Raw genomic sequence first — 27523 nt, 5'->3', positions numbered from 1 at the left:
GGGATGAGCACATTCCCATGGCAACCAAAACACAGAAGCTGGGCAGGGTTTCTTCCCCGGCAGGGTTTCTTCCCCTGACCATCCTGAGTCTGTGTCTGTGGGAGCATCTCTGGCACTGGTACAGGTAGTTGTTCTGGGAGGGGACCCTTTTTGGGTTGACTTTCTTAGCAGGAAGCAGAATGCGCAGTCCTCATGTGGCATCTCTCATTAACTCTCTTCTCCAGGCTGTACAATAGATGGGAGGACAGGGGGGAGGTTTTTTCCTCTTCCCCTGTACACGGGCCAGTGTGGCACAGGTACTGCATGCAGGACACAAAGGCTTGTGCCTGCCAGCAATGCCAGGACACTGGTGGAAAACACAACTCAAAGGAGAAAACCAGCACCATCATGGGCTGCCAGGAGGGAAGCACATGCTTCTGCAGGGAAAGTTCCTTAACTTGGGGTAGCTTGGATCTCGCATCTCACTTTATTTGCTTCCAACATCAGAGACAGTGGAAGGGGCATCCTCTGGCACCTCCGGAAGCCTCTGAAGACCCTTCATCACCAAGACTTTGCTAGGAGGTTGATATGCCCCCAAGGGACTAAAATCCAGGGTTTGAGATATGGTTGGAGCAGCCCTGACCCTCGCTGCTCCAGGACCAGCTGCCACTGCATGCATGCACGTCAGGAGAAGGGGAACTTAGTAGGGAAACATCACGAAACTTCTGAAGGTGCTAATTAAGCAACTTTTAAGTTATAAACATTTTTAATTGGACTCATTTTTGGTGTCACATACTATCGCTTGATGAGACAAATCCTAAAATTAAAGCTGTTTTAATCTCTCTCTCTCTGCTCCTCCTCTCTACCCTCGTTGTCTTTCTGGTTGCAAAGTAGAAAAGAAATCACTGAGGCTTCTGGGCTTTACTGAAGACTGCTATTTTTAAGGTGTTATATTTGATTTACTTTAAATCTGACCAAAAACTCCACCTTGGGACCAGACCTCCTTTATCAATGTTGTAGCTAACTTTCTGCTTTTGTATGTAGATTTTTAAGGAGGAAAGACAAAAATCGGGCTTGTAAGAGATGCTAGCTACCACCTTAACAGTCACAGCACCATCCTTTAATGTAACCTTTGCCCAGGGATATTGCAGGATATCACTGTCTGCTTGTGATAAATGATACGTCATTAACTCTTTCTTTTTTATATTAAATGTTTCTTAAATCGCATAAATTGTCTTGTATTGAATTACAAGATCCAAACACCATTGGGTTTTCCTGTGTGCTCCTTTGTCACTGTCATGGGCCAACCAAAACTCTCAAGGCTTTAAGGGAGTGGGGACTGTGATCTAGGCTGTGCAGGTCATACCCTGTTATGCCATGGGAAAAGCTAAACACATCAGATTTCAGCCTTTCTCTTATGAGCCCACTGCTACTTCACGTGTGCCTGCCTTCATCTCTATTGTGCAAGACCAATTTTAAACCCAAGGTCTTGAAATTAATGACTGTCTATGAGAGCCTTTCCCCAGGGACTGAGGAGAACAGAGATGGGAGGGGATGAAGATTTCACTATCAGTCTCATCTTTTCTTTCCTTGCCCTGCAAGCACTCCTTAACATGGCACTGTGCTTACAGCAGAGATATTTTGGCCAATGTGCATGCATATAAACGTCTGTGCATCTGCTAAGATGCCACCAGCCAGGGATGCACAAGTCAGGGTGCTTGAGCATGAGGTGGGAGGAATGGATGGAGCTGCCCTAGGACTGCTCTGTGCTCAGCCTTCAGCCTTGCAGCTGGGGTGTGCTCCTTTTACCTCCCCACTGATGGGGTCTGTACACTAAACTTTGGGGGATTTATAACCAGCCCAGCCAAGAGGAGACAGATACTTTGGGAAGCAGCAAGATGTGGTCCTGGCAGCTTCCTCAATTCAGCACTGAAGCTGGGTATTTCACAGCTTGCATAACCCTAATTTGCTTCAGGATTTTTGCTGAGGGGATACGGTGCCAAGGGCTGCACGTAGAGGTTTTATTTCACTTTCAGAAGGCTGCCTGCCATTTCTATATTCTCATGCAGTCATGGAGCACTGCTGGCAATAGAAACCTTTAGTTTTCATTGATTATTCATGACACAGTTTGCCTTGCTAGGCATCCTTACAGGCCACAGAGCCAGCAGCCTCCCAGTATGTGTAAGGGGACACATTTCCTTGCCGCAGACAATTTGGCTTGAAAATTTCCTTGAGGCATTCCAGCTCTGCAGGTAATGAAACACTTGGGTGACTTTGACTTGGGTTCACTCCTCACCAACTGCTGGGTTGCCTGGATTCCCCTGGCCCAGCTGCTGCCCCTGAGAGGGTTTGGTAGTCTCTTTTTGCTAGGACCTTGCCTCCTTACATCCAGCCATGAACTCTGTGTGCTAACTCTGATCTCTGCCCTGCAGGGAACTGACTTGGGTCCCTACCACTGTAAGCTGGGACCTAGCAAGGCCAGCAAGGAAATGTCAAAACTCAGACATCTCCATCTCTTTATGGAGACTGTATTTTTGCAACAGCCTGTTTCTTCTTTTTTTCTCCTTCTTTCCCCACCTCTTTGTCTGCTAAATAAAACAACCTACATTTTTGACCTGAATTACTTTATGTGTCCCTGAAGGCATATGCAGCTCCTAGGACTGTAGGAGGGTTTTCTTCTTTGGTGCGGTCAGATACCATCATTAGAGATGACAGCCAAGCTGGATCCCCTCCCAGTCTGAACACTATATTTCTATTTTGCAACACAAACAATAACCCCCCAGATTTATGTAGCACTGGCAGTCAGGGAGAAGCTTGGGCTGCTTTACAAACAGGCAGGCATCAATTCCGTGGGCAAAAAACCTCCCCGTTTCTGCAGGTGAGAACTGGGAAAGTTAACTAATTGCCAGCATCACTTGGCCTGCACCTGGATTCAGTCAGCAATTACTCCAGTGCTGTTAACAGAGGAACCAGCAGCAGACCACAACCAGGACCTCAATCTGAAGCCCCTCCTTCTCTGCCCCACTAGTGCCTCTCCATAGGAAACCACCAGGCTTCCCCAGGCTCCCCAGAGGGTGTCCAAGGACCATACACCCTTGGAGCGGCAACAGAGGACAGGGTGGGATTTCCTCTTCTCTGCCCTCACCTCTCTGCTGCCAGCTAAACCCCTCCAGAGCTGCTAAACCCCTCTAGGGAGGTTGTGTGTCAGACCTTAGCAAAGACCCACACAAGCTACACGTTCCAACTGGTGGGTTTTTTAAAAGGACAATGAAATTCCTCATTCTGCTCATTTTAACGCTCTTCCTATAACCTGCATGGCAGACTGGCTGAATTAAACTAGCTGTGCTAATTTCTCTTGTTACAGCAGCCCTGCATAACACACAAAATGCTTGGCTTTGGAGGATGATATTATAAAGAAGGACACTATAATTTAGTGGCTCATTTAATGTGAACCAAGAGAAATATGAGGCATGCCAATGCCGCACTGGGGCTCTATTTATATCCTTTTGGCATGCAGTGTGATTTATAATAAAGGATCATTTTTATATAGTATTAGCGCAGTAATGGAGCTTACTGGGTTACCACGTCTGAAGTTAGAAAATATTGTATTAGAAGAAGCTCTTCAAACACTGTGTAAGAATAGCCCTTTCTTCAATATTAAATCATGATTCCAAGCTTTTTAAAATAAATATGAATGTATTCTATTTACCTAGGAATCTGGGTTTTTATCAATGCAGGAGGATCTCCACCTCTGAGCTCAGAAGATGTTGTGTGCAGCCTCACAGAGTTCACTTTTTGGCTCCCAGCCCTGCTGCTCAGCATCCTGTGGCACCCTCTGGCATTGGTAGCATCCTTCCCTGCCAGGAGCCCAGGAGGTTGAAAGGCAGAGAAAGCAGAAGTCATCTTTTGCTGGGGAGTGTGGTATCACTGCTTACGGGGAGAATGTCCTTCCTCTGTCCCCCTGTGCATGAAGCCCTGTGGTCCCCCAACAAGTCTCCCTTGCCCTGGGACTGCTGGTGGGGAGGAGGAAGGACGTGGATTTACCCCCTCAGAGTTTTTCTGGAGGCCACACAACAAGTAAGTGGTGGAGCCAGGAAAAGAGCAGAGCCACTCCTGGCACCTCGCCCTCTGCATGATTCAAAGCTTGTTTCTGAAGCAAGAGAACTGCATAATGTTTCATTTGTCCATGTAGAAAGCAGCGCATTCTGCTTCCCATTAAAGCTTGGGAACCTCATGATGATTCAGAGTGCATGCAGGAATGCAGCTCTATGATTTTTAGTGCCAGGCACTGTAATGAGTGCCAATGATTAGTTCTGCCATGCAGGTGGGTAAAGAAATTAAATTTGGCTTGGAAACAAGGGGGGAACTAATCAGCTGGAGGATGCTAGGGAGGAGTAGAGCTTGTACAAGGTGGAGCAATGCCTTTGCAAATGTCACTTCCCCTGGAGCTGATGTGCGAGGTGGGGAGATGTGAAGGGTTTTCCTTAAAGCATTAAGGGAGCTGGTGTTGCTCACCCCTTGAGGAAAGATGGTCTGCCCTTCCTCTCCTCTCCACTGGGTAGGGAGGAGCAGGGGGAGGCTGCAGTACCCCTGCTGCCATGTCTCAGTGCCAGAACAGAACGCCTCTGACCAGCTCCACCAGCTGAGGCTTGGCTCCTGGGGACAAGGTGACAGTTTGATTCTTTTCAATGCTGATGGGGCTAATGGCTACCCTGGCCATCCTGGACCAACCTGAAGGAAGGGAAGCCATGAGAACGCCACGTTTGGTGCCATTCATAACATCACATGGATCTAGAAGACTGTGTAAGCACGTGCTCCCAGTCCAAGCTCCCTCCTGGTTCATGCCAAGGTGGGTGTCACCCTGCAGCCCCCAGCACATGCTGTCTTGCTGGAGATCTCCCTGCTCTCCCAGCCCTGTGCAGGGACACAGCCACTGTTGTCAGTCAGGAAGGTGACATGCAGGACCAGACAAAGCCAGAGCTGGCTCTGCTTTCCGCTGAGCCAACATCAGGGAAATTGCCCAGCCACTTTGAATAAAAATGAATTAAGCAGCCTGGCAGTAACTCAGACTGTATTTTATTAACTTGGCCAGAACCAAGTAATGCTAATCTACCTCCCTGAAATTTCTTATTTTACAGCCATGCTCTAATATATGAAAATGTGCTGGCAAAGTTTTTGGTAGGTTACAACCCTCCAGTTAGTAACAACCACACAGTAGGGCACTATCCCTTGGATAGGGGCTGAGATACAATGGGAAGCCCCACACAGCCCACCTGAACACTAAGGAAGCAAGTGATGGCTTCCCGTGCTGCATGCTGTGCTACCTTGGGAAAATCCCCAGTGGCTCATCACTTTTTGGGTGAGGAATGCCAGGTGCTTGAGGGGCCTTGGTGGTCACTGGGCAAGGGTAGGCACTGGCTCTAGCCCACAGGGGTGAATTGCTCTGCAGAGGTGCCTCCCTCCCTCTCTACCTCCCCTGTGTAGGAAAACAGTTTTTCTTGGCTTAGCAAATGCTACGTCTCAGTCTCTGCAAAATTGGGGATGCACTTACTCATACTGCTAGGTATGATGCACTGATGCTCACCCTTGCTTTAGACAAGGTGCACTCCAGGAAGGAGTTAGACATCTACAGAAAGGCAAAAATCACCTTCTACACAGGCTTACCCCTCTGGGCCACACACTAAACATGGTGGAATCCAGGATGGTGATGGAGAGCAGGACTCGTCAGTGGCTGAGAGCTCCCGCTAGTGGCCCCATGGGGGCTGCAAGGAGTCAGCATGCCTGGGGAGGTCTCCAGTGGGCTGGCAACCCACCAGGATCCTAGGGTGCTTCTCTCTGTGTTTCACAGATGTTACCTTTGAGCTTAGCACTGGCAAGGGAGTCACCTTTGGTACAAATTCATATCTTCCCCATTCCCTGCATTCTTGTGCCCTGTGTAAGCCCTAGCAAGAAATAAAATTGCCATGCCTTCCTTGTTTATTAGCAGTAATAATCCTAGTAATACTTCACACATCAGTAAGACCTTCCATCTGAGGAAATGAATGCACTTTACAGACATTAATGATTTAGGATGCTTAGCACATCTCTGAGATATGCGAGGAAAACCAGTCTTTTTTTTTTACAAATGGGAAGCCGAAGCAACCTGTAGGTAGGTGACTTTTGGCCATGCAGGAAGGCAGCAGTGACACAGGGTGAGAGTTCAGTCTCCTTCACTACTGCCTGTGACAGTGGCTCCCTTCTTTTGTTTTCCAGCCAACCTCTTCTCCATGCCCATGATGCTGCAGTGGTGCCAACAGAGGAGCTGCTGCAGGCTCCTGGAGGCCAGACCCAACTTGCTCACTGTGCTGTTTGGGGGCTGTTTGCCTTCCCAGTGCTCACTTGCTCAAGGTGGACTGGCCCTTGAGTGACTGCAGGTGCTCACTACTGCTTGGACCAGATTTGCTCTAGCAGTCCCCACATCTTGGGGATGGCCTCAGGGTGTGATGATGCCTGGCACTCCATAAATTTCTCCAGTCCTCAAGGTAGGCAGGGAAGCCTGCCTAGGGGGTTTGAAGAGGATGGCACCGCAGGAACAGGTTGGGTGTTGCATCCCATGCCAGGCAGCTCTTTCACTGCAACCTTTCCTGCAAACACACTGAGGCTGTATCGAGTGCTGGGCTGGCTGCAAACACAGTCATCATTGCTCAGCTGCTGTCCCATTGCCTGTAGGGTTGACATGTGGAGAAGAAACCTGATTATAAATAGTCAGATGAACTCCAGATCACTGGGCAGTGAACTTTGTTGTATATAGCTGCTTTGTAAAACGAAACCAGCCTGTGCCTCCTCCGGTGGAAAAAGAAAGCAAGCAAGGACCACACCTCTTCTATTATGTGCGTAGATCTGCCCATCAAGGTCTGGCAGCACTTGCCTAGTTATATGAAATGCTCACTATAAACATGGGACTACTGGGTGGTTGGTTGTTAACTATTTAGGGCACAACTTGAAATATTACCATTTGGCCTGGACCACAGGCTGAAATGTGATTTTCTGCCTTAAGACACAACCAGATCTGGGTTGTCTGCTTCCCTCTGCTACGCAGAGCTTATAAATAACCCCCTTCACATCCTCAGAACAACTTCTTCTGTTTTATTTTAAACATGAGAAGGAGGGGGGGGGAAAAAAGCAGGCAGGCAAGCAATAGTGAAAGTGCCACCATGTTGTTCTATTTTAAACTCTGCTTGCCTGCACTTTCAGATGCAGGCAGGGGAGGAGACCACTGGGTCGGCCCACCACCACCCGCCCAGCTGCTGCGGTGTGCGTGTGCCTGTGCGCACTTATTGTTTTATCCTCACGTCACCTTTCAGCCTGGGCCGCTCACCCTCCCTCCGTCCTCGAAATTTTGATTAATAGGTTTGCTTGCTTTTTATATCCACACATGTGGCACATCTGGAGCAAGGCGTGCCTCTGCTTTCTTGCTCGTTTTTTATCTCCCTCTCTATCTATATATGCACGGTTTTTCTTCTTTCCTTTTTTTTTTACTTTACTTGTGACTGCCATGGCAACTGTTACATGTTTGGCAAAAAGCTTACAGAGAAGAAAAGGGGCTCAGCGCTCAGCTGGCAGATGTCCAGTGTAATCATGCTGCAGCGCCGAAATGAGGCCTTTGGCCGGCTGCCGAGCTAGGGAGAACAAAGATGTCAGTTCCCCGTGTTGGCGGCGGTGCTTGTTTGGCACCCTTATATGGTTTCCCAGAACTCCTCGCCTTGGCGGCTTTCCATTCCCTTTAGGGCAGCAAACAGGATTAGCACACACAGACTTGTTTTTCTCTTTTCTCCTCCAACTGTTCCAATGACATCATCCCTGCTGCATTCAGCTGCCAGCAGGGTGACTTTGGGGGTGGATTTTTTTTCCTGTAAAAAAAACCACCACTGCGCACACACCAGCAAGCACGATGGTTTAGGTAACCCTTGCACACCTTTCTTGTTAAATTAAAGCCCCCGAAGTGCCGAAAGCTCAGGTTAACCAAGCCAGATACACTGCATTTTTTTTTATTTTTTTTTTTTTATCTCATAATTGAATTCCTGCAAGATAAAAATCTCCTTTTCCTCAGTAGGCTGTAATCAGTGCTCACAGAGCTGTGGTTTCCAACTGCCCTTATCATGTGCTTCCTTATGAAACTCCACAGAGAAATAGCCTTGGCTTGGGTGCCAATTTAAAGGGCCCTGTTGGCCCTCCAAAATGGCAGGGCTGGGACCACCCAGGCTGGGGTGCAGGGGTGTTTGGGTGCCCACCAGGCTGCTGTGGGATAGTGCAGGAGGGAAGCCCCTTCTGTTAAGGAAGGACTTTGCTTAGGAGTGGTTTTTGTTGCTGCTAGCCATGGAGAGTGGGGAGAAAGATGTACAGGAGAAACTATTGAATTTTCTGCCTTTCCCCTCAAAGTCAAGACCTGTTTTTGCCTTCTGAACATCTTCTACCCTGGGTGTTTTCCTCTTTCCACCTGGTCTCTTTGCTAACCAAATAACAGAGTCATGCCCTGTTCCCAAGGGAGCCCAGAGGGGTGCCAGCATCACCCCCCACCAGAAGGTGGGCAGCCCTTGGCAGGGAGGTCGGGGCCAGCTGGGGCAGCAGGGTTGCCTCCCTGTTCCCTGCGCCTCTTTCCCTCCCGGCAGCACTCCTGTTTTCCTTGGCGCGGGCTGCAGGATGTGATGCTCACTTCCTCCTGTTGATGCAGACCCAGGGAAGGGGCCCAAAGGGGATGGTGGGCTTTGCATGAAGGGTTGCTCAGTGGTGGAAAAGCTCCCCAGCTAGAGGCTGGCCGCAGACCACTGGATGTTAGTCAGCATAGGAAGAGCTGGCCAGTCCAGTTCCTCATTGAGTCGCTCAGTTTTTCCACTGCAGAGGTGGACCGACAGACAGATGGACAGACAAATGTAGACGGCAAAGTAGGGTTGCTAGGAAAGCTTTATGTAAGTGGCTCTCGGCCGGCAGCTGACAGTGCAGCAAGTGTTCAGCTCCCAGAGCTCCACATCAAACCTGGCAGCACATCAAAACCTCTGTTTCATAACCCACTAGAAATAGGATTTTCTAACAGCGCCAAGAGGACTCGCCTTGTTGTTCAGGGACCTGGGATTTTACCAGTCGTTAATGGTTAACTAGTCAATGGCCTAAAAAACTCGGTAGTGCCTTTCCCCATGATGAGGTATGGGATTTTACCAGGTGTTATGCCTGGCAGCAGCCATGCCACCCTGGTCCACCTGTTAATAACATTAATTAGCAATTAACAGCAACCAAATAATTACAGAATCAGCTGTCAGGAGGGACACCATGATGCTGTGAGTGGCTTTCCCAGGATGGGAACTGCTCTCCCTGGGAAGTGGGTGTGTGAGGATGGCTGGGGAGGGAGCAAGGCTGGAGTGGGGACTTCCCCAGGGAAGCACAGATTTCCAGAGGCAGAGATTTCATGGGAGGAAGAAGGCACCAAGAAATTAAATTGATGTACCCCAACTCTGACAGCTGAACCCCCCCGGCAGTGGCAACCCTCGCCTGCTCACTCCAGCTGACAAGGCTGGGCTGATGTCTGGGCTCCTCTGGCTCCCTCCTCTGAGGGAGCAAGGCAAGCATCAGCCATGCCCTGAGCTTTACAGTGTAAGACAAAGCTCTGCAAGTGCTTTGCAGAGCAGAGCTGGGGCTTTGGCCAAGCCTGGCTGTGGCCAAGGGGCTTGCTGCAGTGCTGAAGGGCAGAGAAACCAGGTGCTCCTCGGATTCCCTGCATGCTTTGCAGGGCTGCTCCTCTGTGAGAGGGAGGCACCTCCTCTGCTCCAGAGCACCAAAGGGGATGGTAGTGTACTTCCACCTGGGCCTCTCCCCACCCTGGCTACATGCTGAGATGTGCTGATGGCACAGGAAAGGCAATTACATTTTTTTCAGACACTGAAATAGCAGTGAGTGCATTAGATACATAGATTCATGGAGATGAAAAAGGCTCAAGTATTCATCTTATTCACTGCTCTCTCCTTCCCGATGAAGAGTTATCCCCTCCTGGACATGATCCAGTATTTTGTCCAGCCTTGTTTCCACTGATTCAAGTGTCGGGGCTTCCTTTGGGAAATTCCGTCACTGCCTAATGCACTTTGCTGTTAGGAAGTGCATCTTGCCCTGCATTTGGCTTCAGCAGTTTGTCTCTAGGCTCTAGGTTTGCTTCCCAATGTGCCAGCTGCTGTGGGTTCCTGCCTCCTCCAGGCAAACTAGATGTCTTCAGCTCTTTTCACTTTCTCCATAGGTCAGTCTTAATCCTTTAATAATTTACTACTTTCCTCCTCTGTGTTGCCATCTGCCCTCCTATTGGCCTGGTTCTGCCATACATGGGCAAAGTATCGCTGGGTGGAGAAAACCTCCCTGGTGTGGGACTGAGGCGCCGGGGGCTGTGACAGCAGTGGCTCCCTGACAGCTATGTGCTTCTCCAGCTCTGGGCCAGTGAGCGTGAGCTCAGCAGCTGGCACAGGAAAGCACCGCTGGAGGGATGCTCTATTTAACACCAACTACTAATGGCCCAAAGGGGTTGTTCTGGCCAAGTAGGATTGCTGAGGCACAGAAACACCCTGGCTACACAGAGCCTTTCCCCTGGCCATACTCCCTGCATAGGAGCAGGCAAGAGGTTTGGGTGGAGGAACTTCTCAGTGCAACTCCAAAAGGGCGAAGGGCCAGGTCAGTTTGAGAAGAGCGTCCTGCCCCTCCAAGGACCATCAACAGTGCAGCTGCAGGATGCCTCATACCTAGCCGGGCGTCTGAACTGGATGGAGCAAAAACTTCCTGTGTAGTCAAAAAAGCTGGATTGACCCACGTTACATCCCTGAGGGCCTCTCATGTAAAGCAGTCTCCTTCCCTCCATCACATTCTCAAAAATGGTGTGAGCACCCCTTGCCCTTCATAGAAGTTGTCATCTGCAGCTGATACTCATGCATGTTTGGAGGTACGGGAGTGTTCCTGTTCCTCACCCATCACCATGAATTGACCCCAGAGGAATACATTTCTGTGGTTCATATTCCAAGCCCCTTTTTGTGTCCTCACCTCATTTCCCTTCTTTTGTGTCCCTGTACTTGCAGCTCCTTGAAATGGAGCCAACAGGGCCATGAACCCCTCCACCCTGTGCTCCCAACCATCCCCTTGCACGCTGTGTCCCCTCTGCCTTCAGGCAGCTCAGCACAGCTTGGCCTGGGTCAGATGCCTGCGTTCCTCCTCGCCCTGGGACCCAGCACTCTTCCTCTCTTTTTGTTTCCTTTTGTTTATGGTACTCAATCCAGCTCTCAGGCCATGCGCAAATGCTCTGCTCCTGGCCAACTTGAACTCGTTTCAAGGAAGATTGCACAAGAGTTCAGGGCTGGTGCTCGGAGCCAGGCCTGCTGGGCTGGCTGTTTTGTTCTCTCAGCCCTAGTCCTGCCGGAGGACCTGCTGGCATGAACTCCCGCCAAAGTGGAGTCAGCAGGATGCCGCACGAGCTGCCTGGCTGGGAGGAGCTAGAGAAGCAGTCCTGTGAGGTCAGGGACAGGCTTTGCAAATTCAGCTTAAAAAAAAAGAAAAAAGAGCAAGTTTGTCTGGGATGCTTTGCTTTCCCTTTAAGCCATTCGGATTGATGGTAAACCCAGCTACCTACAGGTATAAATAGCTTTTATTCCAGCTAAGCAATAAAAGCTCTGCTGTTTGTGGTAGAGAAGCCAGGCTCCAAGTGGTGAGAAAGGAGCCGACAAGCAGAAATAGCTTTCCCAAAATCAAAGGAGAAAAGGTGGAGGGGTCCTGATGGCACACACAGCTGTGAATGTGTCCAGGAGCCTTTACCTCCCTCCCTTGGCACAGGGCTGGGGCACCCTGCAGAAATGGCTCTCTGGGTTACCATTTGCAGTCTGGCTGGCCTTTGATGAGAGAAAGCACTTACTACCCTTCTTCTCTCAAGCACAGCTTTTATTTCAAGTGATGTGAAACCCTCGCATGCGTGGGTTTAAAAAAGCTGTGGGAGAGTAGTAAAAAAACCTTTTTTTTTTTAAATGGTTCCTAACTTGTTCTTGAAGACAGTTTTGTTATGTTTGGTTGGTTGGCCTGTCTTTTCAGTAACCTTGTCAACAAAAATATCAGCAAAGAGATGATATGGGAATACTTGAAAAAATCAAACCTATCCGCTCAAGCAGGCTGCGGTAGGGTGGACCCTTGGAGAGTTAGCTGACCTGCTGAGCCTCTGTCAATTATTTTTAAAGAATCACATGGAATGTGAAACTTCGGCACGCAGGAGGTTCCTCAGCAGTCTGCAGCTGAGATGTTGAAGTGCCTTGGGACAACCATTGCCATCACAACGAAGAAATTTTGTTTACTTTCCTGGCACGGGACCTCCCCACTTTGAAGGAATCTGGAGTGACTAAAAATCCCTTGGCAAAGCTCTGTCTTTCTCAGAGGTGGGATTCATCTCAGCTGACTGTAGAAGTGTGAAAGTCACGCAATGATCCAAACTAATCATCCTTCCTCTTCTCACAGGGCATAAGAAGCAACATGCATCTCACACACACATATATATGTATATACATATATCTATATATATGCATGCATCTACATACATACATATATATATATATATTCAGTGGGACAAATCTCTTGCTGGAAGTGCCCACCTCTTCTACTGAGCATAGTGGGAATTTGGGAGTTTTGGTTATCGATAGCTGTCTACCTTAGAGAAGATGAGCACTAAATTGTATGACTTGCCCTGGAGAACAGGCTTACTTTTGGTCCTTTGGAGCCACAGAGGAGGTGCTTGATGGCTTACACTGGCTATGCAGTGACATACAAATTCTTTCTCTGACTCACAGGTTCTAGTGCAGTTTCTTGGCTGTTGGCAACCTCATTAAAAACCCTGACGAATGCAATGATACAGCCCCTGAATTATTCTCATTTCCACCAATTTTCTTTGAGAACATGGCAATATTCTCCCCATATTTTACAGTTTAACATAATGCTGATAAATGATATGACAATGATAAATTTTCATTTTATTTAAAGCTGTTTATCATCCATATCTATTATAGAAAGTCATCAATTATGCAAAAAGCGTGAATGTTTAAAGAGCCTCTAAAGTGTCTCTATTTATGGATTGTATGTGTGTATTCTTTACTCCTTACACTGGAGACTCCTGCATTAAGTATCATTTCGCACAAAGAACCTGAAAAATGAAACTTGACAGGGAGATCTTAGACAAGCTGGAGGCTTGTCACAAAATGTGGCGGAGCCATAAAAATTTCACATCTTGGGAGAATCCTTCAACACTTGAAGCTGGGTCCTAATCAGAGAACCAGTGGACTAGATAGATACAGTGTGTCTCGGATCAAAAAGCCATGCTCTATGGCTCGCCTGAAGTCACCTTCCATAGCTTAGCCAGGGCTTCTCAATAGAAGGGGAAATAATTAGGTCCTTCATGAGCTCTCATTAGCGGAGGGTCCACACTGCTCACAGCCCAGAGATTTCTCCAGTCTGTGGTCTGTCGTAAAAGCCAAAGGAGCAGCATCCCAGCAACTGGCATGTGTGTGGACCATGCTGCAGAGATTGTGGCTTGCAGAGGTCTGCTCTTGCTCTGGAGCGAGGGAACCAGATGGATGAAATGGCTGAGATGTCATAAGTGGGGCAGCTATTGCTCATCTCTGAGTTTGCACAGCAACTTCTTTGCTATGGAGGGACAGATTCTGCTCACAGGGCAGTGTCTTTGGAGCCACCTTGCACTAACAGCAGTGTAATTGGCAGCTTGTTTTGGTATGTGAATTAAATCACAGTAACAGGGAGGTTTTACAGCAAGGAATACAGGTCAGGGAGTGAATACCAAACAGAGACCCTTTAAAGTAGCTGAAGATGTTGGCATCTTGGATCTTTTCTTTCTTTCCTTTCAAGATAGTGGGATGACAAAAAAAAAAAAAGAGTTAAAGTAAGGAAATTAGATCACAAAAAGCAAATTAACTAAACAGCACCATCCTGGCCTGATGCTGATCTTGCACATGGTGTGCCAGTAAATCCCAAGTAACCCAGCACACATCTGGGCGTTTCTGGGGCGGCTCTGTCTATTCAGGCCTGCCAGGGTGTTGGAGGGGGCCCGCAGCTGCCAGAGCTCTTCGGTAGCGTGTGACAGGAAAGGGAGAGCTTTCTCACACATCTGACACAAGAGGTCGATTGTGGGGATTGCTGACGGGTGACCTCCCTGTGCCACCGGTGCTGGGGCTGCGGGCTCCTCTGGCACAGGCACCCACCAGGAGACCTTCTGCTCTTGCATTACAATGCCCATAGCATTGTAAGTGTCCTGTAGTTGCCAAAGACTTAGATACTTAAACATCTCCCTGAAGTAATTAGTTGTGTTTTTAAATTACTTACAACGTATTTAGTGCTGTAGGGGATGTGTCAGGTTGTGACAGAGAAGGGAGCAGAAAGCCTGTGGAGTGGGAAGTATGGTGGCATCAGCTATTTTTAAACATGCCATGCAAGGTCACCTCCACAGTATCCCTGCACGCGGTGCTGGTGTCTCCCGCCCGCCTGCCCTTCACAGCACATGGTGATCTTTGCCGTGAAATCTTTAATTTTCTTTCATTCTTCATTTCTATTCTTTGTTGCCATCAGGAGATGTCCTTGACAGTGCCATGCAACTTTAAGCCAAGTAGGCAATAATACAACGGCGGAGTTGCAGCCATCATGCCTTTTATTGAGTGCATTAAAGGCCTGGGATCAAAGGCTGGTTACTTCCAGCTCTAGTAGAGTTGCAGTGGCACATCAGTAGGACTTTTTTTTCTCCCTACCAGTTCAAACAGCTACACAACTTTCCATTCAGCTTCTATTTTTTCCTTAGGTTCAGGGCATGAGGATGAATGGCCTCTGAATCCTGGCTTCTCCCATGGCAGACACTGCCTCTCACTGCCAATCTGCCTGTCACAGAGCTTGTTGTGGATCTTGTACCCAGTGCTCTGACAGTTAGGCTGGTCCAGAACATCACCGCTCTACCAGAGAGAACCTTTTGCTTTACAGCCATGAGCAAAACCAGTTTCTCTTGTGCCATACAGAGAAATGTTATTTTCTTTTGGTAGCTCTCTCCTATACATGCTGATGAAGGGAGAGAGGTTCCCTCAAGAACTCCTCCATGGCCCTCCCAGTACCTATTTGTGCATGTCAGCATCTCTGTTTTTTGCCTCCTCTGCTGGACACACTTCCCAGTGCATCCTGGGATTGTGCTTGTCTTTCCATGACAGCATCCCATTGGTGCCCAAAATAATTAACTACCAGCATGTCCTTTTCCCCTTCAGCCAGTTCCAGATGAGTTCACAGTTCACAGTGTCAGTTCTTGCTGTTAATCCATAAACTATAACCTTTACATCGGGTACTGTTCAACATAATTAGATTTCTATTACATGGTGTTTTTCCTGCAGTTAAACAAGACTTGCTTTACTTCAACAGCCAGCCCCAGGTGAGGTTTAATTGTAACCTTGGTGTTAAAGCTCTTGTGCTTGCACACCATTCTCTAAAAGCCTCCAGTCCACCACACCACAGCCTGCACTTATCTTGACGTGACACGTTAGCAATCATCCATAGCTCTCTGGCAGCGAAACCCAGACTTGCCCTGCAGGATGTCAGCCCTCTCCCAAGGATCAGCTCTTTTCATGAAGAGAAGAATAAAACCAGGATGGATCTTAGTCAGGTCACCCTGACTGCAGCATAAACACAGTACCTGCTCTGGTGCAACCTGGAGTGGAAAACAAAGGCACAATAGACCAAACAAGGTCATTAACAACAATTTGATCCAATTATATATCTACAATCAGGGTTCTATGTTTGATGATTTTTATTTTGTGCTGGGAGGGAGGGAAAACAACCTTGCACATAATGGAGCGGTGCTGGGTACTGAAAGGTGTCTCCTCTCACATAAAGCAGCAGTAAAGCCTCCTCAATCCACCTATACCTTGGTTGAGTGTTCATTTACCCCCGCTCTCACCACTGCTATTCACTGTGGTTAAAAAATGTTGGTATGCAGGAAAAGTTTCCTCCTACAGTGAGAGGGCTGCGGCCACCCCCCCGCCTGAGCCCAGTGGCCGCTTTTACACCACAAGAGCATGACAGTAAGAGAAATGCCTGGGGAAGTGAATCAATAGTGGCACGCTGGTCAGCTGCAGGGTGAGGATGGGGTAAATTGCTGGAAGAAACTTTCCCAGCCACCGGAGGAGTTGGGAGAACAATGCGGAGAAGAGGATGTGAGGCACTTCCCGCCACTGGCCAGCCCCGCGCCAAGGAGTGCCGCAGCCTCCAGTGCTATCTTTGTACCCTTGTCATCGTCTGGAGGCGGCTTTTGCTGTTTGCTGTGGGTTTCTATACTCTTGTTTCTTTCAGCTCTCTCTCAGAGATCTAACTGTCTCTGTAAAACAAGGGGACTGTTTTCCCCAGCCTTTCTGGCTGACATCCACTCAGCCCATCCGAGGCAGGTCTCTGGGCCAGACTGGGAGTGTGCTGGTTCCTCTCTAAGATCTGTCTGCTAGAGCAGCGCAGATGCTTTTTTTCTCTTCTCATCCCTCTTTCCCTCCTTCTATCCCTGAGAGACGGAGATAGTGGATGTCTTGTTTGTTCTGCTTTCCCATCACATTTTTCTATTACCAGCCACTTGAATCTCTGTCTACATCCTGCAGAGCTGCTTCTCTCTACAATATTCAAGTGCCTTTTGCAAGGGGAAAAAAAAAAACCTCACAAAAAACAACCCCAAACAACCCAGCCCTGTGATTTTCCTCCCCGCTCTCAGGAAACAGGTTTGTTTGTTTTTTAATGAATGCAAAAGAATGCAGATAGCGGTGAGGAAAAGCTTGGGCAATGAGTTCGGCACTTCTTTATTTTGGCTTCTCCATGTATATCAGCTGAGCCCAGCAGGCAACAAAGCAAGAGCTGGATGTTATTTCAGGAAAAATCTGGTCTTTCATGCTTGAGACAGAGTAGTGTCCCTGGAGGGCAACCCTGGGCTCCTATAGTGCATGGATGATTTGGACAGAAAATGGTCAAGGAATTTCAGCAATGCTGCTTTTCTTCTCTGTCTTCCAGGCTCTTTGCAGCAGGTGTCCCCAGGGCTGCCCACTGCTACTGAGACAGGTCGGAAGGACTTTGCACTTACAGCTCTGCCTGGCCTGGTATTTCCCACTGCTCCAGCGCTGGACACTTATGGCTGCACAGGACCAGAGACACAACAGGCACATCCATGGTACATTGTGAGAGGTAGATGGTGCATGGCAGTGGTGGGGACTCTGCCACTTACACCATGTGGGCAAGGCAGCTGTGCTAGGTGGCATGGGCAGAACATTAATAACAGGTTCATTCCAGCTGTGTCCTTCTTGGAAACAATGGGCTGAAATCACAGTCACGCTGATGTCCACACCAAAAAGAAAAAAAAATCCTAAAGTGATGTGGCAGATAAAGCACAACATTTCTCTTGACTTGCTGCTCCATGCTAGTTAGTTTTAGGTGTTTCTGCCTTACTGAAAGTCAAATTTCAGTCTTGAAGCTTCATTTCAGCATGAAAAGTAGAAGTGCATTACACACAGTAATCTGCTTAGACTTATAATTTAATTTAAACAGCATATATATTTTGGCCATGGCTCTTTGCTGAATTCAGCACAGATTCAGGCTTGGTCAGACTGCAATTGCATTTTTCCATGCATAAAATATTCATTGGACTTTTTTACCTGGCTTTAGCCATGATATTGTGTGAATCACATCTTCGGAATACCTCAGTAGTTAAAGGCATATCTGTTCATTGGGATCCAAGCAGCTCCAAGATAGGTCACCTCTGGTTACAAGCCTGATATTCATTTTCCCATGGTGAGCATATTTCTTCTTTAGTCATATGGGATTTTTGCTTCTTTCAAAGTATGTCTTTTGTAGCAGATTTTAATGTAGATTTTTATGCAAGAATGTATTACTAGGTTGTTTTCTATTGATGCAGAGAAATCTTTTATGCAATTTGCATCCCATTAACAGCTTCATAAGAGACGATCCTGATTCTAATGGCTCTGCACAATAAGCCAATAAAGCCAAATACGGAAAGGATTATGGAGTGTGTTGCTGTCATACCCACAAAATGGTTCATATGTTCAAAAGAGAGGTATCAACTCATCTGACACCTAAGGTTAGTTCTAAGAGTTACTACTACTGATATTTTTCAGCAGCGCTTTGTCTTTTATCTCCTGTAGGTTGCCTTCTCAATTTTCTTGCTCTGGAAGCAGAAACAGAAGAGGATCTCCAGCCTGCAGCCTTGCATGTGGGCATCCTACACAGCCTGACGGGTGGAAAATGCTGCCGGATTCCAAAACGACACAGTGCTGTTACATCATTTCTCTAGTGCTGGAATAACAACAGAGGCTGCCTTAGGGCAGGTATAGGTGCTAGCCGGTGTCCCCGCCACCGACACCTTCCTGAAGGCGTATTTACACCCTATGCTTTCCCTGTAGGAAAGGCCAGGTGTCTGTGCTGAGCCTCTCAGACCTGCTGCCCATCTTTGATGCTGCTGGCACAAGGTAGGATGGTGGGCAGGCTTACCAGCTGTGGAGGATGAATAACTCTCTCCCCCGGTGTCAAAATTTCAATCCTTAGCCTTGGGGGGAGTTTATCGGGTTTTGTAAACAGGATATTGTAAGTGAAGAGCAGATGTTAGAAGCCAGCCTCCCGCTGCCTGAGACCCTACAGCTATGCAGAGGGATGCAAGGGGATGCCCATATGGGGAAACGGTCCCAAGCTGTGGAGAGGTTTCTGTTCCCATCACTCAGGGAGCACATTTTTACAGTGTTTTTATATAAAACTACTGCTGTGAGGAATGAGGTGGCAGAAGAATGAAACTGGTAGAAAGGTAGCTCTGAGGAGAGAGGGAGTGTGGTGTGAAAGGTAAAGCTGTAGTCCAGAGCATGGTGGGATCTGCCCACAGCTGACTTTTCTCTCTGTCCACCAGATCCTTCCTTGTCTCCTCCTGCCTCATCTGGGGACAGCACTCACAGGTCAGCTCAGCCATCTGGCTCCCTTGTACCCTCTCTTATCCTGCAGGACACAGCCTGAAGTTCTCATATAAAAACAAGTAATTGTCCAGGCTCCTGGGAAATACATGGAAGGGTACTTGTTTGAACTGTGGCAATGCCCATACCACATTCCCCCCCATGCACATGTGATGCTCTATGTGTTTTTAACTAGCTGAAGGTTTTCACAGACTCATTCCCTAATAGAGAGACTTTATAACAAAACAAACAGCACTCAAAAAAGTATTTTACCTTCTTTAGTCATGTTTGTATATGCTCTTCTGTTTTAATTGTTCAGCCATTATGGGGCTTCAGCATGTTTTGTTTGTATATTGTGGCCTGCGTTTTCAGCTTCATGGTTATCAATATTGTCTTTATGCCTCCACTTGATTTAGAGCAGCATTTTCAGAGTCGTGACCCATTCACACTGTTTTTCCTTTAACTTCACTAAGCCGCTGTTGCTGCCATCCACCTTTGAGACAGCAGCACCATGACCTGAGGATTTTTCCAGTTGTTGCAAAGCACTGAACAGGCATGGTTCCTCTTCCTGAGACCCACAGGGTACACTGACTGGGCCTGGCAGTGGCAGGAGCTGGATACCAGCTTCAGATCTGCATTAGGAGCTGAGTTGGCCCAGTTTTGACATGTTCTGATTCACGGTCTGGTATCTTCTGACCTCTTGTCTCCACATGGCACAACTTTGAGCTCACCACGTGCCCCCGATGGGTGCACCGCTGGCTGCTTTGGGGTAGGCCCAGGCTTGGGAGGGTTCTCAGACGTGGACCAGCCTGAGGAGATGGTCTGTCACCTCCCAGGGTGTAGAATGTGTGGAAACTGGGTCTGCTCCCCTAAAAATGCAATTTTCTTTGCCACAGGATTTTGCACTAGCCCAAGCTTTTGTGTTTCTTAAAGTTCTAGCATCTGTAGGGTGTAACTTTATCAAAGACTAAAAAAGACAGTTCAGCCAGCTTCAATATGACCCTCCCTTGTTTTCTTTTCCCTTTCTCTCAGCCTTTGAATTTTCCCTTCCTCTGGACTGTATATTTTATCCTTTATCTTTTTTCCTCTACAACTCTATTATGGTGATACCTAGCAAAGACCAGGAACCTATTAGACACAGACAACAAAGACAGTTTTCAAAGAACGTGGCTATAAAATGCCTTTTTTGGAAGTTTCTGCTTTCAGTTACTTTTTTCTCTACTTTGTTTCCCATCCTTTTTTCTGAATATTTCCTTCCTTCCTTCCTTCCTTCCTTCCATCCATCCATCATAGGAGTATGGGAATAAGGAGCTGGGAGGAGTAACATCACTGAAGTGTTTCTTTTCTTCCCCATCTACCGCTCTGTGTAGCAGCCAGAGAGGAATACAGAAGCCTGTCCTGGAAAGGTTTCGGTGGAGCAGTCAGTGAGTTGAAGGGCTGGCTGCTCTTGCTTTCCAATGGGAAAAGGAGGTGGCCTAGCTGCAAGGTAGCAAGTGACCTATACAGGGGGCATTACATTTCCAGATCCCAAGACCTCATCTACCAAATGTGGCCGAGCTGTGCCCCTGGCAAGGTCAGTGTGGAGAGCAGGCACCCACGTGGCTGTGTGATGGCCCTGCTTTGCTCGGCAGAGTTAGCTACCTCAAATGCCGAGTTAGCGGGCAGAGAGCTAGCATTCATCCTTAGAAGCTCCTCAAGCACTGGGCAGCATCCTTAATCAACATGTCTTTGAGGCCCTTGACAAAGAATACAGCAAAATTATTATTTTAATGGCAGCTAACATACAGTTTTCGAAACACTCAGGATTGTTTCGGTTTATGCTTCAGACCACAACACTTACAAGACAAATGCTATGCTCCTCGGTGCAGCTTCCTTTAGCTATGATTTTATTTCTTTAGGGCTAAATTTTGTTTTAGCTCTAATTAAAATTTTATTTCTGCTAATCCTCTATAATATTTTCCACCATGGCATTGCAATGCCTGCACTGGCACTGAAGGCTTTTTTATTTGCAATTAGGGTTGACATGCACACACAGACAGGGTCGGAACTTCTGGGTTGGCTTTCTTGGGGGATTTCAGGCAGGTTATGTGGGTTTTCTCATTTAGGACTTTGGTTGTGTGCAGATGCCTTCAGGCTTTGGGGAGCAGAGAGCTGCAGGACTCCTTTTGGTTAAAAGACAAGCTAATGGGCCCAAGCATACAGCAGTGGCTTTGAGAGGTTACACAGAACCATAGAATCATAGGATGGTTTGGTTTGGAAGTGACCTGAATGATCATTCAGTTCCAACACCTTCCACTAGACCAGGCTGTTCAGATGCCTATTTGTAGTGTCACTTCCTATCACACTTGCAATGGAGGCAAATGTTTGCACTGTGATAACATTTCTTCTGCTAGAGCTTTCTGTTTGGGGATGCTGCAACATTTTCTGCAGGGCATATCGCCCTATGTTGGGGTTGTGTGAAATCTCATCTAAAAGAATTATGGCTAGGCAATGTTTTATATATTTGACATATCTAACAACGCATATTGCATCACGGAACTTAGTGCGTGATAATATCCACCTATTCTGCTGTACCTGTAGGAGACTGGGTCGTGAGAAGACAGAAATTAATAACCTGGTGAAAGGAGAAAGGAAATGTCTCTAGGTGAGAGATAGGATTCAAGTGAGGACTACCAGAGCTGCTGCTTCGCATTTGACTTGAGCTGAGCAGTAGTTTTCCTTTCCGGTGTCAAGTGCTAGGCTTTGTAGGCAGCCAGGCGAATGTATGGCATGGATTTCAGGTGACGAAGTGTGGAAGTCTAAGATGGCAAATTAAAAGTCCTGGGAAGTGATCAAGGCCAGAGGGGGAAGAGCCTTGAGGGTAAGTCATATGAGTAGTGGCTGAGGTCATTTGGTCTGTTCACCCTGGAGCAGAAGAGACTGACGGGAGACCTCATTGCAGTCTGCAATTTCCTCGTGAGGGGAAGAAGAGGGACAGGCACTGATCTCTTCTCCGTCGTGATCAGTGACAGGACCTGAGGGAACAGCCTGAAGTTGTGTCAGGGGAAGTTTAGGTTGGATTTAGTTTTAGACTACTGAGCCTTTCCCTCCCGGCACCTTTTCAGGACCATTGCTGTAGCTCTCCTTTGCACTTTCTGCAATCAGCTCAGTCTCCCTGAACTTCAGTGGCCAAAACTGCACAGATGACACTTCAAATGAAGCCTTGACAGCATAGACAACAGGGGAAGAACGGTTTCCTGTTTGTCAAAAGCTGTGCTTCTGTTTGTACACCTCATTAGAGCACTTTCATTTTTTACTGCAGCATGACCATGCTCATTCATGTTGAGCTGACATCCCTAGACCTCCTGCAGAACTGCTGCTGTGCTAGTTGTTCCCCAGTTGGTCTTGCAGTCCTTGATGATGCCTACAAAACCCCAGAGCTCCACTTTGTCTATTCTGAATGGTGCTTCTCTTCCCACCCCTCTATCTCATTTGTCGAGATTGTTTTGCATTCCCCTCCTGTTCTCCAAAGTGCTTGTTCTTCATAGTGTCCTGTGCTAATTTAATAAGTGTTCCCTACTCTTGTGGTTTTTTCCAAAGATATTAATGACAATACTGTGCACTGCCAGACATAAAACAGATGGCTTCAGACTTCATTTGATATGTACTGCCTGTTTGACAGTGAAGCATTTATAACTGCTCTTAGTCTGGTTTTCCAAGCAGCTGTACACTCCTCTAATAGCAGCATCTTTTAAGGTGTGTTTCTTTGCTTGGTTTATGAAAGTGTCAGGTAAGACAAAGGCAAAAACTGCATTAAAATCAAGATCTAAGACCTACTGTAAAAGGAAATTAGATTGATTTGATGTGATTTGCTCTTGTCAAATCAATGCTTGCTGCTCTTCATCTGCTTGTTGTCTTCTAGGTGCTGGAAAATAGTTTATTAAATTATCACTTCCAGTATTTTTCCAGGAATTGATATTAATCTGCCTGATCTCCAATTCCTGGCTTCTCCTTTACATCCTTCCCTTTCATGATAGGTGCTAGATTTGCCTTTCCAAGTGTGCAGAAACACATGCCCCCCATCCCTGACTTCTGTGCTGATGGTGCCAAATGGGCTTCAGCTGTTTTACCCAGTATGGCAGAAGACTTTCAGGGCTTCTCAGTTGGAATATAGCTGAGTTATTTAGACACTGTCTGACTGTTTTGTTCTTTCTTGCTGCCAGTATTCTTACCCTCTGACTGGGTATGCTTGTTGTGTTAAATGGAGCACTTTTGAGCAAAGACTGAAGGAAAAAAGTATCAAACAAAAAGCATGTTTGACATCATCACTCAGTATCTCCTGTTTGTGAAACTCAGGTCTTTCTTTAGCTCTCCCGTTGCTACTAGTGCATGCACTTCACACCCACTGTTTGTTGCATCACATCTTCATGTTGTTCTTCCATGCTTATGCTGTTCTTTTAAACTTAGTAGCCTGACCTAGTTCTACTTTCTGTGTGCTTCCTCTGCACTTCTGCAACTAATGAAGAGTTCGTGATTTAGCCAGTTGATACCTTACTAGCTTCCCTTTGTACTTGCGCTGTGTTGTCTCAGTACCAAGAAGCTCACAGTAGTTCTGTGCCTTTCATATAACTTCCTTAGGGCACTGCCAACTTCCAAAATGTCCTTTCTGCCTAGGATTTGTACCTCTGGGCTTGTGTGTACTAACACTGTGAGTTAGCTAAAGTCTGTCTCAAAGCTCACTGTTTTGTCTTTGTTTTCTTTTTTTCCCTTTGCCTCCTTTTCTAGAAATCATGACTTCTAATACTTCAAGATCACTCTCACATCAGTTGCTTGTCACCATCACCTGCAAAAACAGTTCCCCTGTATTAAGCAGAATAAAATTTTTTAGAGTAGCTGGCCAGGAAGAAGCTAGAGAGATGGCAGCTGCTGTCAGTTCAGGGAAGGGCATAGACTGAGTACCAGAATAGAGCCAGACAGAGAAGCCCCTGCATATTTAGCACTTAATGGTGTCAGTAAAAGTTATAATTACCTACCTATGAACTTGTCATTAGTTTCCAGGAAGTGTAGCTAACGGTGGTGCAAATATTTGTGTTATTTGAGTAAAACATGAACAATGAAAGCATGTTATTAAAATACTTTCTCAGTTCTGTTTGTCTGTCTTAGGACTTTTTAATAATTGTACAAATACAATAAGAGGGCTGAGGCCTTATTACCATAGAGTTAAGTCTTTATTAAATTATTCATTGACATTAAATTGTGTTTTCAAACACAGAGGGGCCAAGCAGAGCTGTTTTGTCTTCATTGAGCCAGACCCTCCAGCTTCTCGACGGCCAACCAAGATGCATCTGGCCTTCAAGACCATATGAAACTTTTCCAGCCAGCTTTTTCCAGTGCACAGTGTGCGCTGTTCCTGGTAACATCTCACTCCAGCTACATTAGCCCTAGAAGAGCTTTCTTGTGCCAAACTCCAAGCCAAAAGTCACTTTCTGGGAGCTGCTCTCTTCTTTGCAGCACATCCCACACAAGCTGACTTTCTTCCTCCTGTGGCTGTTCCTAGGTGAACGTCCATGTGCTGTTCTGGAAAAGCTCCCCTGAGCGGAGTGAAGGCAAGTTGGCTTTTGGCTGCTATCTGTGGCTCTGGCATGTTCCTGCTGGTATCCCTTTAGGTACTGAGAGATTCACCAGGAGGGTGTCTGGTAACTCTGCTGCAAGTTATTTTAATAACATTATTGATTTCATTACTTCGCTGTAGTTTTGCTTCACTACATCAAATCTTGGCACTAAGGTAAAGCAGCAGCTAGTTAATTCAGTATAAATTATGCTTCTTTATGGGGCATCCAGAAGTAAAGAGAGCTCCCAAAGCTCCCATGGATATCTGCCCAGAAACTGGGATGGTTGCTAAAGGAGCTGTTGACTTTACCTTTCCAAACAACCACATGAGCACAGCTTTATAACTGATTCCTCTTTGTATAATTGTATAAAAAGAAAACACTCTTCCACTATTGTAGAAGAGCTATGATGATGTATCAATAGCTGGTATTCTTGCAGGCAATCTGATTTCTGTTCTCTATCTTGCAATTGTTGATCTGATGTGTCCTCTGATGGTTGCTCTTTGAATCATAGGAAGCTCCTTGGGAAAGTGCAGAGACCTTCAGACCTCAAGGAGAATAAAGTGGTCACAGGTGGTTGACTGGGTGAGCCATGGCAGTAATGCTGCATAGTCTCCTACTCATATGGGTCTCAGAAAACCAATTTCTCTTTAAAAAGAAAAAACAAATCTACAAAATGCTGCCACAGTACATTATTCTTTTACAGTCTAATTCAGAATCAATTGTCATGAGTTGGAGAACTCATGCTCATACTCTTGGACTTTGGATCAGATCTTAAAATGCTTTAAAAAGGCTGTGAAAAAAACGATGGGAAGATTTGAAAGGCTTCCCCATAAATACATAGATGGGTAATGTATTTTTTTTTTCTAACATACCTAGAGGCTTAGACAACTGGCATATTTACATCAACATATTCTGGTTAAAAGAAATCACATTACTGGCAAGCAGAGGACCCCCTAAACCTATAGCTCATTTTCCCTGAAGTAAAATCAAAAGTAGCAGTGTCAGCTCATCATTTCTTAAAACAAAACATCTATTAAAAGTAACTCACCTGAGGGAAAAGCATGTTGTAACAGACGGACTTTCCACTGCTCCTCTGAGAACACCCAATGGCCAAAACCCTTGCACCTAGACCCCACTGCTCAGATCTGCTGATTTTGCGGGAGAGGACTGAAAGACACATGACAATCCCAGGATTCATCCTCCTATTAACACATTCGCAGAAGTAGCTGGAAGGACAATTTACCCTATCTCTTCCCTACTGCTTTTTTATTCCAATAATTCAGTTCATGTCCATCCTGAAGAATTAGTTCACCAAAGAGCTGACCTTGTAGGAAACTGAAGCATGCTGGAGAGAAAATAAGCCCTAGTTATTAATGTAAAAACAAACAGCTCAGTGATGTGTGATACGAGTTCCAAAATTACATTTAAAACCTTTCAAAACTAAACCATGAAGAGAAGGCCTGACACTTTCACTAACACTGTTTAGAGTGAAAAGCCAGAATGGAAAAGCCTAACTGAAAATGTATTTGAAAATGGTTTCATAAAAATAAGGATCACAAGAAACAAACTGGAATGAATATAAACCATATTTGGCAATAGTACTTTACAAATTGCCTTGATTTTAGAAGGATGCAGAGTGCATGATAAGATCAGCTGCCTGCACAGGCTGTTTTATAATAAATGGCATTGCATTTTTCATCCCCAGCACAATCTCCAGCCATACAGTACTTTTATTTATTATGAGAGTGTTCAGCTGCAATGACAGCTGAAGTGAGGAAGGAAATGTCTTCAAGAACATGGGAAGAATCCCATAAAGTTAAAGGAGTGGAATGGGGAAAAGTACTTTAAAGTACAGGTGGTAGTGTAAATTGTTGAACATCTGAAATGTTTTCCCCTGGTAATTTTAATCACTTTGTGAACTCAGTCACTCAGGCTTTTGTGAGACACTTGGTTTATTGTGGAAACTTTATGCCATTAGTTGCAGCTCAGGAGTCAGCCCTGCACTCAGGGCTGTGGGCAGGACACACCATGTGCAGCAGCACGCTGAGGCTGGCTCAGAGCCACTGCCTCCAAACACCCACCACCATAAAATTAGCAGTGATCATCCCAAATGGGGCACTGATGCCCAGCAGCATTGAAGTTTACCCTATGGACACCAGAGAGCATCCTCAAAACCACCACCTCCAAGAGGGATGTGCTCACCCACAGAGTCATACTGGGCTGAAGGCTGTGGGTTGGTGATTGGGTCTTCTTTGCTTTGTGCAGGGAATGAGCTGAGCATGTCTCAGTGTGAAGCATCTCTGATTCTTTCCAGAGATGCCTGCTGGGAGCTAGCCACCTCCTGGGTGTGCTGCTCCAGGGCCAGGGCCATGGAGGGGCTCCCTCAGCCTCCAAGGACACGTGGACCATGGGAAGCTGGCCCAGGAATGAAGCTGGTTTTGAAGTATCCCATGGAAATTGTGCATACAGAAAGACGGAAGGGCATCTCAGGGTGGTTTATGCAAAACAAGTATTGTCAGACACATAGCAATGCTTCGCAAATTTGGTCACATTTCCCTCTACACTAATTCCACCCCTTGCTGTTCTTCAAGCACTGACATATTTTGCCACTGTATTTGGAGATTTCTCTTGCCTCTGTTATCTAAGAATAACTAAATTATTTTGCTTGGTGCCTTTTCTTACCAAAAGAATAGTTGTTGGCTCAACTCTTATATTGTTAGCATGCTATCAAATCTCACCCGTAGTCTATCACAGTGAATGTAAAGGTGATTTAGACAAAAAAGGGTTAGGATAAGCAGGTGGTATTTCAGTGTGATTAATGAATGGATATATCTAATGCTGATCAAATGACTGGACCTCATTTATGGTAGGCAAGATTTGGGCAACCTCCTTGCTGGCAGCTGCCAGAGACAATGACAAAATTTTCCTCACCCATTTATATTTTTTTCTTTC

The sequence above is a fragment of the Pipra filicauda genome, unplaced genomic scaffold, assembly GCF_003945595.2.
Source record: "Pipra filicauda isolate LSUMZ 115617 unplaced genomic scaffold, ASM394559v2 scaffold16_size7369187_pilon, whole genome shotgun sequence".
Lineage (NCBI taxonomy): Eukaryota > Metazoa > Chordata > Aves > Passeriformes > Pipridae > Pipra > Pipra filicauda.
Note: the sequence above shows the minus strand (reverse complement) of the source record.